At 36.2% G+C, this 17486-nt stretch overlaps 1 long non-coding RNA gene across 1 annotated transcript; it reads left to right on the top strand.

Annotated features, from left to right (window-relative positions):
• Positions 1-7133: 7133 nt before the first annotated feature.
• Positions 7134-15450, top strand: LOC134477677 (uncharacterized). The gene is made up of 2 exons (XR_010049807.1): positions 7134-7615; positions 14952-15450. It is a non-coding gene; the product is annotated as an uncharacterized LOC134477677 (long non-coding RNA).
• The last annotated feature ends 2036 nt before the right edge of the window (positions 15451-17486 follow it).

The following is a 17486-nucleotide window of genomic DNA, read 5'->3' as shown; positions in this document are numbered from 1 at the left end:
CGCAAGTTTGATTACAGACTTGACAACCTGGCAGTTTAGCAAGATCTTGTATCAAAATAAATAATCAAAAAGAACTGGTCATGTAGCTAAGTATGAATGCCCTGGGTTCAATCTCTAGCAATACACAATAAGCGAATGAATTTATAAAATATGAAAACAATATAAGCAAACACATATGGCATAATCTACATTCCAGATAGTGTCTAATATCTGAATTAACAGCTCTAAAGCATATTCATTTTAAATTAACTCTAATGGATGAGAGCAAAAGAGTTTTTTGTGTTGTGTTGACACGATATAGGCACAAAACTATAATAGAAGACTCATGCTAAACTCTGAAACAGAGCATCAACCACTTTGTAGTATTTGGGCTTGGCGCAACCAATAGCTGCCTGGCTTTTTTTAACTGGAAAGTATCCACTTGACACTAACAATTGTCATGCTCCTAGCTGATTATAGAGCTCAAAGACAAAACAGAAAACAAGTGAGCCAACAGAAGCTAGCACTGATCACGCTATTAAACAGTAGCTGTCTCTTGGTAGGGGCTCAGGAGATGTCCCTTGTTCAATTGTCATTCATATAAAAAGATTTGCTGGTGTTACACTGATCTAGCCACCCTTTCTCCTATCCTTTCCTCTTTATGTTCTCACTCTTCTAGGTCCCTCCCACATGTAACACACAAAAAAGGATCACAATCTATAGTGCCTCTTTAAATGAAACATAAAATGAATATCAGGATGCTAAACACTGAAAAATGCAGTTATATTGCAAAGGTAAAATTGCAAACCATAACCTAAAATGTACGTTAAGCTGGAGGTCTATCTGGGGACAAAAAAAAAAAGAAAAGCAATTTGGACACAATTAAGAAGGGATTTTTGTGCTGAGTTTATACATAATATTTCAAGTTTTGTTTCCATGATGCTTAGAGAGATTTGCTAACCACATATTAAAATGCAGTTGACTGGTTAACTCACAAGTCAAGTCTTGCAGGTATAGACCATTATTATTATAACTATTATAGTTAATAATTATAATAAACATTATGCAGCACTGTATATTACCAAACTACTTTACAATATTCTTGGCTATTACCTTGCTGATATTGTCAAAGCCAAAAGTAGTTCTTTCCTATTCACTACTGAGAATGAAATTTGACTATTTCGTGGAACTTGTAGAAAAAAAAAAAAAAGAGATGTACTAAATTTTTAAATATTTAGTGTAAATTTAATTAAAATACCCACCTGGTTAATTTGACTAAGAGCATATTGAAGCTGTATATGTTAAATATTAAATAGTTAAACTAGCATCATTTTATTTTAAATTTTACTTATACAGTGTAACAGACACTGGTAGTTTATATCAATATTTTTACAACTTTTCTGATGATATAAATCACAAAGAATGTTGTTAAAAATATAATTCCTTAGTTTCCAAGACTTGGGCTTTCTGATTCATGAGGTCTGGGATAAAACTAGGGAAACTGTATTTTTAACTAATACCATAATAAATTCTTAGTATTACAAATATGTAGAAAAATAATAGTTTCTAACTCTTACCTACATACTAAAAACTAGATACACATATATTTTATTTGCACAATCAACTTATTATCCATTGACATATTTTTTGTTCTTAATAATAGTCCATAGCATTCTAAAGTAATGTTACTTCTAAGAATCAAAACTGGAAAGGTCAAATAACTAGACTAACAGAAAAGCTGAATATCTACAACAAGAACACAAGGTCAGGGTTACTTAATTTAAAAGTTTTACTACATTAAACTACATACTATCATTAACTCCCTGAAAATATTCCTCCTTACTTCAATCACATTTACCCTATTATTCTTTTCACTTTCTGAAGCAGTTCTAAAACTCCTCTTTCATGAACATCTTTAATTGCACCGTCATGGCTCCCTCAATACTTGAATTGATCCAAAATGTTTACTTTTCATGATTATTTTGACTTTGGGGAAGAGCCAGAATTCAAGCCATACCCAGTGGGTAAGATAGATGAGGACACACTGCAATGATTTTATTTGACATAAATTGCCACAAATGTTTGATCAATACAGAATGATCATAAAATATGATGAATTTATAAATTAAAATTTTTATTACAGTAAAAGATATTCTGCCATTAATCTCTCAAAACACTCTCTTGTTTCAAAATACTTATCCCATTGTTCTAGACAATGTATATTTACTGAAATAAGTTTCTTTAACTTAAACATTTACCATATCTTTGAACCACCCCTAACACTGTCTATATTTTCTCATGTATATTATGGAGGAAAAGAAGACACATACTCTTGATAGTGCATTCCAGCTTTTCAAAGCTAAATAAATGTAATAAGTTTAGAAAATGATAAATCTACCTTAAAATTTTCCAGTTGAAGTATAAAATTGTTAAAAAGAATCATGTAGAAGTCCTAAGGGAACTAGGACTAGAGAAGGTCTATGGTCAAAATACAGGTGTAATACTATAATTTCTCTGTTGTGTTGAGGTAGATGTTATTTTGTTAGGAAGAGCCCATTTTACTTGAGGAAATAGAGATAGGAGTAAATACGTTGTTTTTAAAAAACTTCATTTTCATTAGTGCATGTTTGCAGTACATAATTACGCTCATTATAGGGACTTGGTATGCATACATAACACGTTTTAATTCTCACTTCCTTTTCCTCTCCTCCTTCCTTCTCCAATCATCTCTGTTATCTTCCCTGTTGCAAAAGACATCTCTGTTTCCTATTATCTATCTTTGTTTTGCAGTTGAATTTATTTATACATCGGGGACTCTCATATAAGAGAAAGCTTGTGTATCTGATTTATTTCATTTAACATTAAAGGTCTTAAGACGCATTTATTTTCCTACTAATTGAAAAGATCATTGTTATGGTTTAGATCTAGAGTGTTCCCCAAGACCCTCATGTGTTCAGAGGTGAGGTTTTTGAAAAGTGATTGGACCATGAGGGTACTATATTCACAAGTGGATTAATCCACTGGCGCTTTCATAGTTGACTTGCCTGGTCAGAAGAGGCAGTTGGCCTGAAGTCTTTATCTCCCTCCCCAGCTTCTCTTTTCACTCTCTGCTTCCTGACCACCATCAAGTGAGCAACTTTCTTCTCCCACATTCTTCCAGTATGGAAGGATGCCTTGGAATCCTGCCTTGGAATCAGGTCACCATGGACTAAACCTTCTAAAAATCGTGGGCCAAAATAAACATCTCCTCCTTTAAATTTGGGTGTCAGATATTATGTATGTTTCAGTGACAGAAACCTAAGACATTCATGATACTTGACAGGATCCCATGTATTATTTCTCTGAAGTTGGCAATTCAAATATTAAGGACATTATTCTTTTCTGGTAGAACTCTTAATATTGAATGACAGACACTAAGACAAAAAGTAATGCCATAAATGTATATGTGTATCTACATCTTTATCTGTATCTGTACATCTCCATCCTCTTGTTCTACCTCACTGTTGAAAAGGAAGATTCTTCAAAACCTTGATATGCAAGCTTCACTGTAAGAATCAGGTTGTCTGAACAAAAAATAAATAATTCTAACTTTTTCAAAAAAGGCAAGATAAGTCAACCTAGTCTTTGTGCAGAACATAGTTGTAGTATTACCTTAAGAAGCTGGGGATACAGCTCACTGCCACAGCACCTTCTTGGCAAGAGCAAGATCCTGATGAGTTCAATTCTCAGTACCAAAAAAAAAAAAAAATTACCTTAAGAGATCCGGCAAAAACACTTCAGATCCTTCCTCTAGAAATGGTACAGATGGTCTATAACTAGAGAGGGGAACTCTGTCAGCAAGTTGATATTGAAATTAGTGCCCTTACTCTTTTAATATGTTGTATCGGTAAGAATATAGAAAATGATGAATGTTTTCAGCTTTTTTTTTTTTACAAAAAACCCTACTTTTTTTTTACTACTATAGTGGCTTTCAAAAATTTGTATTTCTTTGGTTTCTTTGTATCAATGTGTATTATTTCTGTTTACATACATCAGGGAAGGTGGTCTTGGAAATACAGTATAGGGTAGAAGAAAATGCTATTTATAGCTTAGGTGATATTACAATTTAATGATGAATTTAGCTCAGGGGAGCTTCCTAGCACATCATTAAAGAACAGTTATAGGAATTATCATATAATAAAAGATCATTATAAGACTCTTATAAACATAAAATGCTTGCTTCTGACCATTCCTTTCATTTTCCAGAGTCCAGAATTGAACCCAGGACCTTGCGCTTGCCAGACAGGCACCATGCCACTGAGCTATATTTCCTCCACTCCATTTTTTTTAAGAGCTTGGTTCTAAAGGAACATCAAAAACCATGTTATTCCAATCCTTATGTAGAAGAGATATACCTTAGATATAAAAAATAAAAATGTTCTATGGGAAAAAGTTTAAACATTTGAAGGGAATGGTTTTCAACAACTTTTGAAGCATAATTTGTACATGAAGAAACACAGAGTAACTATAAATTATTCTAAGTTCTAAAGCACTAAGATATTCCACTGCTTGTTAATCTTCACAATGCTAGGCAATTGCTGGTCTGTGGACTGTCTGGAAACTAGCTTGGTTCTTTCTAGACCCACGATAATATTATCCCAGTGACTACCAGAACAGCCTAAGGAAAGGTTTGGTGGGGGTGATTGGACTATATTGTATAAGGGACTCAAGCGTGTATGAATTTTGGTATCCTCAGGGGTCCTGGAACCAATTCCCTGCAGATATGAGAAACGATTCTTGATATGCCTTGTAAGGAAAGCTGAAAGTCAAGAGAAATCAAAAGGCTGTGGGTGGGGCTGGGGATTTAGCTCAGCGGCATAAGCACCTGCCTTCTAAGCAGGCGGTCCTGAGTTTGATCCCCAGTGATTGGTACCAATAAAAAAAAAAAAGGCTGTGGGCAGTTACTTCATCTTTTAAAGCACAGCAGTGAGAAGAAAGAACACTTTAAGCCCACAGTGAACCGCAGTATGAATAGAATAAGTTACCTAATCATCACCAGTACGTTTCTCTCTTGTTCTTTTGCTTTGCAATCTTTTCAGCTATTTGAGTATTTTCTGTTCCTTTGTCCCATGTGTCTTACTACCTCCTATTCTCTTTCTGTCCTTTATCCATCATTCTTTTCTCCTACCTCTGAGTCTGTTTCTTTGACTTTGATCTCTCCTCCCTTTTACTCCTGTTTTCACTGCTGCCACTCTGTGCTCCATCCTCCATTCATCAGTCATCTTTTAAACTCAATTAGCCCAAATCTCTCTCTTGCTTACTCCAACCCTTTCCATAGTTTTTCACTATACCTAGAACACAAACAGTTTTACCATATCCAGTAAGCCCCTATATAATCTGCCTCTCCCTCCCTCTACAATCTCGCCTTGTATTTCTCATCCTTCTGTTCAGTTCAGTTCAACTACTTTGTACTTTTCTCCCATCCCATGCTCCCTTGCACTCAAAGCCTTTTGATTGTGTTCTCTTTACCTGATTAAGTTTCTTCTAGGCCATTTTGTAGCTGTTGCCTTCTCAGCCAGATCTCAGCTGTGTTCTCACCTTCTCGGAGGTGACCTCTTCTCTTCTCCCTGTATATTAAACTTTTATTTCTAGAGTGCCTATTAGATATAGAATTCTGTGTGCTACGGTTTGGATTTTAAATGTCCAAGCTTGAGCTGTTGAAGGTTTGGTCTCCAGTGCAGTAGAGTGTAGAAGGAGGGCCTTTGGCAAGTGATTCTATTATAGGTATCTCATCTCATGAATGGATTGATTCACTTATGAATTCATAGTTTAATGGGTTTGTGGGAAGCTTTTTGTTATAACAGCAAGCTCTTTCTCTGTATCCTGGCCAACATGATGTGAGTAGCTTTTCTCCACCACATGCTGGCACCATGATGTTCTGCATTGCCACCAGCCTACAAGTAATTGCATTGAGCAAACATGGTCTTTAGACCTACGGAATCAGGAGCCAAGATAAACATGTTATCCTTTTAAAGTTTTTTCTCTCTTGTTTACTTCAAGTATTTTATCACCATGACAGAAAACTTACTCCTAATATGCATTTATTACTTTTTACATTAAGGTATCTATTACTTTTAAAACTTAGTTAAATATATATATAAACAAATAAAATATTCTCTCTAACCATTTTGTTTTGTTTTCTTTATTAAAATCATGATTATTTTCAAATTATTTTCTTCATTCATGTTTACCTGTTCATTATGTTTCCCACTGCAATGTGAGCTACATGAAAGATGGGATTTGTTTTAATGATTTCATGTCTGCCATTCTAGCCCGTGTAGCCCAGCACCTACAAGATATCTTTTAAATTGTTGACTCTCATAAAGTATTTGTTAAATGAATAAATTTCAGTCACCTAAGAGATAAGCAGTATCTCTTTTGGTTGAATATGGTCACCCACATGCATTCACTTGAAAAAAGTGTTTTCATGAGATATTTTGTACAAATTGGATTTTTTAATGCAGTAAGTTGTTATTTCCAGTGCCCATGTACACAATACAAATAAGAAAGTGTCAACATTCATATACAGCCTATAAAAATGGCAAATTGGTTAGTATCTATTTCTGCATATAAGTGGTAAAGTTCACTGCAAAGTGAAAATTGAAAAGTGAAACTAATGTTGATGTGGATCAGAAAGTTAATACCTGACTTCTGTTTCCTAGGCAGTAGGAAACTGGGACAATAGTTGGTGATGCAGGTGAAGCTAGAATATGAGAATGCAATGGAATGGTCTACAGCATAGTGAGCATCAGTGAATGAGAGATACAGTTGCCTAGAGACTAATATGATGCGTAGTTATGAGAAAGTGATTAAGGCAAGTGGTTTAGAATTAGAACTTTGAAAAATTATAGCTCTTATTGACCGAGTACTGTTATCTATAATTCTTTTAGAAATTTCTAAGATAGGTATTTTTCTTCATCACTAGGACACAATACCTGACACCCACAATTTAAAGGAGAAGTTTATTTTGGCTCATAGTTTGTAGAGGTTTCAGTCCATAGTCAACTGAATCCAATGCAGGATGGCATAGCACAACAGCATGGCAAAGGAAAATTGGCTTGTGGTATTGTGGACCAAAAAGCAGAGAGAGTTAAAGGAGGAAGTAAAAGGGAAATATAATAAACCCCTCCAGGTCACCCCTCCAGTGATCTACCTCTTCCAACTAGACCCCACCTCCTAAGAGTAAACCAGCTATATTGCCCCTGTAATTCAATCTTCTCTCAAAAATCTCCCGTATGATTGCATGAGGTTTGGGGGAACATTTATATATAAACCATTATTTCTTTATTTAACAAATGAGTAAACTGAAGGCCAGAAAATTTAATGATTTACCAAAGTTATGTTGCTATATAAAAAGTGGAGTGATGATTTAAATCAGATTTTTCAATCTTAAAGCTGACATACTTTCGCCTGTGCCACGCTGTCTTCTTGGTAATGGTGTACTCCATTTATTTCTGTGATTCCTGGAATAAATTTTAGGGCACAGCATCCTCATGGAATCATGCCTAGTTGGATAGCAAATGCCTCTGCTGCCAGTGGAGAAGCAAAACTTAAGAGAAATGTCAAAGCCAAATTGGGCCGAAGGTTTGTTGACGAGGTAGGTTTCAAGCTTTGTGCTCTTACTTTTTCGTCCTTAATTTCTTCCTCACCATTCATCTGCAGCTCACCTCCTTGTCTTTCCTTTGTGGAAATCACCTTTCTAGGTGCTAATAATAAAGTCATTCTGGCCATGATGTGAGGAGAAGCAGCAGCTCAGCAAAATCACTGCCGAGAGCCTGTGCAGGCTTCAACATGTAATCTGAAGAGCTGAAGTATACAGTCCCCAAAGATAAAGCACTGGGAAAAATACAAAGCTAAATAGGGAGAAAAGCATAAGAAAATCTTACTGACAGAGATGAATTAGTTACAAGACTCATTCCCCAAGGGAAAAGATTTGGCTTCATTCTCAGAGACTCTGAGTAGAAACCATGTTGTGGGGGACCAGTTGGGGGAGGGAGAATCAATGACTAAGAGGTACTTGCCATCTCTGAGTTTTATGAAGATTAATGAGGCATTTTTGATTGGAGGAAAATAAAGTAAAAATAATAATAAAAATGGAGAAGTGGGCTGAGGCACTGCAAAGTTAAGGAGGAATAAAGCTTTGGGCTCCTAATCTGAATGAGAGAAACGATTTCTTCCAACTGGGAGACAGAGCTAATTATTTCAGCATTTTGGATTCAGAATTCAGATTCTTTTATTTACTTATTTTATGTACCTAAGCAAATTAGTTTTTCTAAGCCACGAAATAGGACTAATACTCTATTTTATATGCTATTTCTGACTGTACAATAGAGCTAACATTGATAGTTTTTATGACATTTAAATGAGATAATTTATGTAAAAGCCTCAGAAAAGTGTCTAAATTTGGATCTAGTGGTCCACACCTATAATCCCAGCATTCAAGAAGCTGAATCAGGAGGATCACTGTGAATTTAAGGACAGGTTGTACTATATAGTGAGACTCTGTATCAAACAAACAAACCTCTCCAAACAAACAAAGTAACACACAAATGAAAAATAGTGTCTAGTATACATTAAACATTCCAGAAATAACTAATTGTCACTGGAGCTTGACTTCATGCAGAGGGAGAAATGTGGCTGGGTTGTTAATAACAAGGTCACAATTATGGGGGCAGTTCTTCCCTTTAAATTTAACAACTCTGTCTCCTCAGTTTAGTTATTTGCTATGTTAATAGCCCACATCCTCCTTACTGACTTAAGCTTTAGCTTAACAAGAAAGGTGAATATAAATATGATAGATAACACTTCTATTCTTAGACAAGTTTTCCAAAGAGCAGCTCAGTAAATGTTAGTTGGAGTCATTTTAATGATACAGCCACCTCCCTACAAAGAAGGCAGTTGTGCATAGGGCAGGAGATAATGCTAATGGCAGTGTACATTTATTTAGTCTTTTACAGTTTACAAAGCAGTTTTTTTCTGAGTGGGTTACTACCTTCATTTTAAATATAAGGAAATGGAGGCTTAAAGAAACAAAGAACTCAATTAAGAGGGTGAAAGATAATTAGATGATTCAGCAGGGACTTACCGAACTCCTCTGATTCTATGTCTAGGGCTATTTGGTACCAGAAGTTACTGTAAGGCACATGGACAAGTAGAAGACTAGAACACTAGTTGCTTCCAATTATGAAAACAGTAAATTTGCAGAGTTGTGAGTTCGATCCCTGGTATTGATTTAAAAAAAAAAAAAGAAGAAGAAAAACAGTAAGTTTAAGAAAAGAAGAGAAATTTCAAATTACCTGTACTTAGTTATTAAACTGTATTCAGGGAGTCCACTAGGAGTGGAGGGAACCAAGTAGAACGTGTAACTTTATATAGCTCAGATTTTATTAGTTAAATTTATAGCATTAAAGTGAGAAAAAGTTGAAAAAATCTCATTTAAGTTAACTGTCTCATTTCGTCAAGAAAGATAGTAAGGCTAAGAAATGTCAAGTAACTTGTCTAAATCTCATAACCAGCAATGGAAAAAGATAAGACTAGCACTCCATCCTCAATCAACTGCATATTTAATTAACATATCATAAATGCTCTCACCCTCCAAATACTTTTATTACTTCAATCAAATCAATTAAGTGTGACAATCAAATAATGGATAATTAGTCTCCTCTGATGACCCTGGGATGATGAGTAAGTCAATATGAATTCTGAATTTCAGCTTTTCTATAGGTAAAATGGAGATGGTAATTCCTCATGAGGCAACTCCTAGTAGCACTGTAGTGATAACTATTTTAAAAAGTGGTGAATGTTCTCAGAGTGGTAAATATCTTGTAGAGGCGACAGAGTTAAGTTCAATATATTATTATTTATAAGTGCCTACCCAAAGTGTCATTGTTTGTAAGCAGAACTGCAATTTGCCATACTAATTTATTTGTCATTTCTCATTTGAAACTGGTTTGTAACATTTTAAAATACTACTAATCTATGAATGAATCTTGAGAACTTCTTGTCATATTGGCTTTGGATGATACGATTTTGTCATATTTTGCTACCTGCAGGTGGAAAGTAAACTTTTAGGTCAAATGTCTTTTTATTTTAGAAAAGTTATAGAAGCAGCTGTCACTCAGAATTCTAACCAACCTGGGAAGCTCAGAGCCAGATGGGGTCATAGGACTTGTATGCAGGTTATGGAATTTGGAACTCACTCATCTAACTAGAAGTTTGCCCTCCTTAAACAAGGAATACTAATAAAATATTATCACAGACTTTCAGGCTACTCTTGAAAGTAGGCTATTTTGCTCCTGACTTTGGCCAGCTTCTTAACCTTTCTGAGTCAGTTTTCTTACTTGTGTTTCCTAATCTTTCCAGGTAATAGTACTGACAAGAATCACAAAATAGGGTGAGATGTTTTAAAAATTGTGAAGCATCTACTGACTAAAAAAGTTGTTATTTTGAAGTATGTCAAACTCTACAATTATTTACAATGCATATTTCCACCAAATTCTTTCAATTTGTTAAAAATATTCACTTGGAAAGATAAAATACTGAGGTTAAAAAGAGGTGGTGTCTCAGTTTATGCTAGTCTATGCAGAAAGTAAAATGCCAATACTGAGTAAAGCAGAGCTAGAACTAAGAAGTTAGTTACTTCCTCACTTGGTTTTTCACAGAACAACAAACTATTTTTACATTTCCAATTAAGAAATTAAGAAAAAAGACTTCATTAAAATTCCACTCTGAGTGTCCCAAATTTCTAATACTTTCCTTGGAGGACAGCATTTCTATGCTTATACATGATGACACTTTAAAAAATCCGGACCTAGTTTCTAGTGTGCACACAACCGAGTCACAGAAGCCAACTCATATTTTAAGAGTACAGTGTTTACGAGTAGATGTCTGGCTAGAAACAGTGTTGGCAGGATCCTGGCAGGGCATTTATTCTCACTAATGATGTGAAACAGAACTGCATAATTATGCCCTCTTATATTAAGTCTACCCAAGACTGTCATGTCTTGAAACGGAAACAGCAGCAAGCACCTACTAAAGTCCTCACATTTTCCTGCAAAAGGTAGCACATCAGAATGTTCCAATATTCCCATCTTTGCTCCAGCTATTCATTTCATTTAGAACTTTCTTTATAAAAGCAACTTTACAGAGAATACAGTGACATCAGTCTGTTTTGCAGAATATTTGGGAGCAAAGAGACAAAAAATATTATATATGTGCCATTCCAGTCCAGGAAAAAAAAAACATCAAACATTTCCTTGTGGGGCCATTGAACAGAGGTATGTATGAGATGGATAATGCAGAGATAGGAGCTCTTAGGGCCAGAAGCCCAAAACCTCCCGGAATGTAAGGTTAGAGATTAAAAGATAGCCTACAGGGCCACAAGTCCAAGTAGGATCAAAACACATTGCCTTAAGGATTGAGTGCTCTGGCCCTTGTCCTCCCTAGACTCTAATATATTACTTCACTTGGCCCAAAAATCAGTCATGTTACAGACTACCCTGCCCTTCCTCTGGCCCCTATGAATTCCTGCACAGATGTCCTGTTATTTTCCTTCATCCTTGCTTCCTCATTCTATCAATAAAAAGCAGCAGAAGCTTCAGTTTTGAGCCGCCTTTTTTCCTGAAACTTTTTCATGCTGAAGGATCTTGACTAAGGTTGCCCCTCTGGGCCTTCTCAGAGGTCAAACTACACATAGTCTCTCATCCTTTGCTCTATGCCGTGCAACATTCCTTGGCAACAATACTAAATATGGTCTGAATATTAACATGTCCTTAATATAGACAGACAGTATAAGCTTTTCATCTCCTGCCCCAGAAAATTTATTGCCAGGTATATATTATCATTTTCTTTTCTAGCTTTACCCAGGACTGAAATCATCAGCAGTTATTTGTCAATAAAGAAAAAGGACAACAACATTTATTTTGGCTGTGTATGCATTGTTACTGTATCCCTCTTCTGAAGGAGAGTAATTTCATTCCATTAAGAATTAGATTCCAACCGTAGATATATGGGAAGCCATTTGGTATTTAATAGAATTCAGCTCATGTGCATAGCCCTAGAAAATGATAATTGCTAAGATACTAGGGCAAAGGAAATGCATAACAGCAAGCCTTTAAAATAGAAATCATTGGAATAATAATCAACCTGTTATAATTATTTAATATCAGTATTACTCAGTATTACAGACATTGAGGTAATATCATCAGATTTCTTTATCTTCTACCTCATTTCTAGACTTTCAAGAAATCTTCATTCCATTTTCCATAATGAAAGGCTGCTTCAAAGACTTTAGAAGTGAGCCATGGTATGAGGACACTAAGAAAACATTAATCTTTGAGATTAGTATTCAATAACATCTTTACCTCATATTAATAATTTAATTACAGTGCTTGGCAAATATTCTAAAGGTTTGACTATTTTAGAAATATTAAGATACTTATCTGAACCCAAATGTTACGGTTATTTCAGATGGATTGGAACTTGGACCTGGGGTAAGAAAAAGTCCTGTCTCCTGCTTTTCATTCCTTTCTTCTATTTATCCTTCTTCATTTTTCCACTCTTATGGCCATTTGTTACTCCTCATCTATATATACAGCAACACTTCAGTGGAAGGGGTTCAAGAGACAAATGTGCTTTTGTGGTGACCTTCAAAGATACACATGTAAGGCAAGACACTGCTGCTGTTGCTGCTTTCATAGACCCTGCAGCAAGATGTTTGTGCCTTGACTATTGATACAGATATAGCAAACAATTATCCTTTTAATTTTTAACATTGTCAAAGTTAATATATACCCTTTATTTTTCATCACTGCCAGTGTTAATATAAACCTTTTAATTTTTAACATTTTCAAAGTTAATATAAACCACATTAATGCTTTCCAGCTGGTGAAACACAGGAACGATCACTATGAACTAGTTTTATCAGTGGTTTTTCCAGTCAGTGGCTAGTACAGTTTTTGTTATAATATTGTCAGTGGTTATAGTGATAACTGCACTCAGTTATAGCACATTTTTTGGCATACCAAGTACTATCACTTTCAGTACTGTAGTGTAGATTTTCTTCAGACTACCATTCATTCTTCCAGACTTCCTCCATTGCCTTTGCCATCTTGTGACCTCTCTGTGTTGCTGTTTCTTCTTCTATGGACTTTATTACCTCCTTCCTTCATTCTCCAAATACGTTCAACAGAGAGTATCACATACACTAAACGTTACTAAGCATATTAGTGTTTTTAGGCTTTTGTAATATGTACCACAGACTAGGTGGCTTAAACAACAAAAAAATTGACTCACAACTATAGAGGCTATATATTCAAAATCCCCCTGAAGCTTCATGCAGTCATAGGTGGGGCTTCTTCAGAGGTGGTTACACCCAGAATGTATGATGCTGGGATCAATTTGTGGTTCTATGCTAGGATGAAAGACACTAAGATTAAGGATGTGAGCGCCATTCTAAGTAACCAGGATTACATTCAAGGGATAGAAACAGCTGTTGTCCTTTCCTTACTTTGCCACATTCTGCCCACCATGAACTATTTCTCTTCTCCAATGCCTATCTGCCACACCATGCTGCCTTGGAGACAGCCAATTGTGGACTGAAACCTCTAAATGCTGTGAGCTAGATAAACCTTTCCTCCTTTAACTTTAGATGTTGGGTATTTTGTCTCAGCAATGAGAGAAAAATAATTAAGACAAAATTTGTTACCAGAGAATTGGGGTCTTTGGGCTGTGACTGTACCTAACCATGAGGCTCAAGAGCCTTCAAACTGGCTTGTGAGAAGAAGAAGAGTTAGGAAAGATTTGGCGATACCAGCTGAAAAAGTAGAGCTGGAATGTCTGAGGCTGTGCTTGATGGGAAATTATGGTCAGAGCTCAGAAGACCAGAGTGTTGAAAGAAATCTGACTTGTAAAAACCAGACTCAGGAAGTTTTTGATTGAAAGAATGGCTACCTTGGTTGTCAGATTCCAGATGATGTGAGTTATGCCTTGGCAGTAAGTTTATCTGCATTTTGCTCATATCCAGAATCTTGCCTGAGACTGAGATTAAGGGTGATAGACTAATTAGTCTGGTAGAAAAATTTCAAGGCAGTTTAGGTTGAGCCATGGCTATTGTTGGGGAATTTTAGCCATTTTATGTTGAGAATCAAGAGCAAAGAGCCCAGAAAAATGATTCAAAATGATTTAGGTTTGGCCAGAAAGGAAGCACCAGTAAGGCTGTGGACTGCAAAAAGATAGGAGAGATACTGATTGCTGAGAAGGAACAGAATGGAAAAGATGATCTGAAAGCATTGCACAAAACAGGAGGATTTCAACCTTTGCTGCCTCAAAATTATAAAAGTGAAAAACTTTGCTTTGAGAAAATAGCCCCAGAACACCGTCCAGAATGGTGGTGGCATTGGGAAGTTATTCCTTGGTATTTGATTCATAGGCACTCTACTCTTACAGTTGAGAGAAAAGGAAGTCTGGCTACTGCTTCAGCTTATGACCAACGTTGGCATCATCCACAGAGTGCTATATTTTAGGTGCATGTAGAATGCAAGAGCTGTAGGATCAGGGGCTTCCACACAGATTTCAGAAGGCCTGGGAAGCCAAGCAATGTGTGAAGCTTGTGAGTGAGAAGCTAAAGGTACAGTGAAGATGTACATTGTCTATGGAAAACTGCAAGAAAGGAGCAGAGTCAGCTCCAGAGACAAGCTACAGTGAAATAGCCACTGGGACAAAGCCACTCAACTTCTTTGCACAATTTGCTATACATCGCTGAGGATGCTGGAAGTGGGACTGTGGGATTTAATGTTTGCCTTTCTGAGTTTTCTTCTTGCTTTGTTCCCATTTCTTGCTATCCTCCATTTGTAACTTTTGGAATGGAAATGTCGATCTCACGCCATTGGATGTGGGAAGTGTTTAACTGTTTTTTTTTTTTTAATCTGAATCAGGACCTGCAACTAAGAGTTTGCTTAAACGTCAGAGGAAACTTTGGACTTGGACTTCCAGCAATGCTGAAACTGTTTGGACTTTTGCAACTCTTAAAGATGGACTAAATGCCTTTTGCTTAAAGGGATATGCTTGAGTATTTGGGAGCCAGGAGCAGAATTTATGGCTTGCGTATAGATGCAAACCTCATGCAGCCATAAGCGGAGCTTTTTCAGAGATGATTGGATGTATTGTGTGATGTTGGAATTGACTCAAATTGCATGATAGGATCAAAAGTACCAGGATTAAGGGTGTGAGTGCTACCTACCCTAAATACCCAGAATAAAAGATAAAGTATATAAAAAGCTATGCTCATTCCTTGCTTGTTTTTATACCTTCCACCTACCATGAAGTGTTTCTCCTCTGTGATGTCTGTTTGCTACACCACCCTGCTTTGGAACTAGCAAGTCATGGACAAAAACTTCTATAAGCTGTCACGTAAATAAACCATTCCTCCTTTAACTTTAGGTATTGGCTATTTTGTCTCAGGAATGAGAAAAGTAACTAAAATAAGTCATCAAAAGGATTGTTCCTCCTGAGGGCTATGAGAAAAAGATCTGTTGTAGGTTTTTCTCCTTAACTTGTAGTTGGCTGTGTTCTTTGTGTGTCTTAATATCACTTTCTCTCTATGTATGTTTCTGTGTCCAAATTGTGCCCCTTATAAAGACAGTGGTCATATTAGGTGAGTATCTATCCAAAGGACTTCATTTTTACTTGATTACCTCTGAGAAGATGGATTGTTGCATCAGGTCACATTTTGAGGTATTGATTAGGACTTTAACATATTGTTTTAGAAGGATATGATTCCAATCATAATACAAAGCCTTCAAGGTAAAGGCAGAACCTCCCCATAGCAAAGAAGAATTTAAATTTTTGAAGTATCATTATCATATAATCCAGTGGCAATAATTAGTTCAGAGATTCTCTCTCTCCTGCTATCACGCTTTGGGGGCCAACTCATGTCTGAATGGAAATTTGGTAATGCATATGCCTTTCTTTCTGTCACAGTTAATTTTATGTGTCACCTAGCTTGGACCACAGGGTGTCCAGATGTTTGGTCAAACATGATTGTGTGTTTTTTCATGATGGTGTTTTTGGATGAGGTTAACATTTAGATGAGTAGACTGAGTACAGCAGATCACCTTCAAACAAGTAGATCCAACCAAATAAGGCCTAAATAGAACAAATGACTGCCATGTCTTATGTAAAATATGAATTCTCCCCTCAGTGACTTCAAACTGGAACATCTGATCTTCCTGATTCTAAATCAGTTTTGCTTTAGGAATCAAACCAGCATATTAGCTATGTAGAGTTCAGACTTGCCATCCTTCATAATTATTTGGGCCAATGCCTCCATAATCTCTCTCTCTCTCTCTCTCTCTCTCTCTCTCTGAAAACCCCTGACTTTCTAAGACCAGGTCCCAAAAAACATAAGTATCCTTTCACAATCTGAACCTATCAACCTCAGAGCCAGCCATTTATCTTACTAAATACAATACTCAATACCCCTAATCTGAAATGTCTACATCTGGATTATTCCTCTGGTTGTTTGTTATTTTTAGGACTGAGATGCTTCCCCCAGAGATCTCTCTAAGAATAAGGCAAGAATCTTCCCCCACGTCATTTCCAGCTGCCAATATTAAAGCAATTATGGATTGAGAAATACTGAGGTCCAATTCTGAATGGTTTGCTACACAAACACAAATTCTCATGTATTTTTTGTTTACATTTCAAATCATTCTCCTTATCTAATTTGATTTGGGGGTTTTCATGCAACTAGAAAATTCTTAACCAACTGTATTTTACAGCATAATATTCTATATATGTGACTTTGTAAAGAATTAACCTTGACAAAGATACAACACAGAATGTCTGAAGTTAAACAGGTCAGAAGGAACCAAATCAGTCTTTCTAAGCTACAGGAGGTTAATCTATTCCCTCTGACTCTGTGGCTTGAATTTCATCTCTATTTTAGTTATTTTTCCAGATTCTCTAACACCACATCACCTGTTTACCCCTCCCCCAAGACTGTGTGGTTTTTCTTTAAAAGTTTCAATATGGACAAAAATATTGGCTTTTGGCAAACTTTGCATAACTGAGACAAGCAGAATTTTCAAGAACAGCGTCACTAAACATGAGGGAAAACAGAAAAGAAATAATTACAGAAAACATACATGGTATAAAAATAGGCATGTTTTCGATTGCAGGTTGCTGTTTCTAAAAATTCCATTTAAAGCAGGAAATCTTTCCTAGGCACAGAGTTCATTTGCCCTTAGTCAACCATATCCCTTAATTTTGCTACATCCTGTCTGAACTCCTCCCCCACCATGACACCTCATACACCTCTGAGTAAGTGGAAAAAAGGAAGCTCAGAAAGCAGAGTGAACAATCAGTCTGAAAACTTGGAAAAAGCATGGCACGTTGGAGGAAGCAAAAGGAGCCTCAGTGGCCGGAGCTGTGTGATGAGGTTTGATCTTACAGACCACAATAAGAAGATA

The sequence above is a fragment of the Cavia porcellus genome, unplaced genomic scaffold, assembly GCF_034190915.1.
Source record: "Cavia porcellus strain 051 isolate PalLab524CR breed Dunkin Hartley unplaced genomic scaffold, mCavPor4.1 scaffold_9, whole genome shotgun sequence".
NCBI classification, from domain to species: domain Eukaryota; kingdom Metazoa; phylum Chordata; class Mammalia; order Rodentia; family Caviidae; genus Cavia; species Cavia porcellus.
This window is presented reverse-complemented; position numbering and strand designations above follow the sequence as displayed.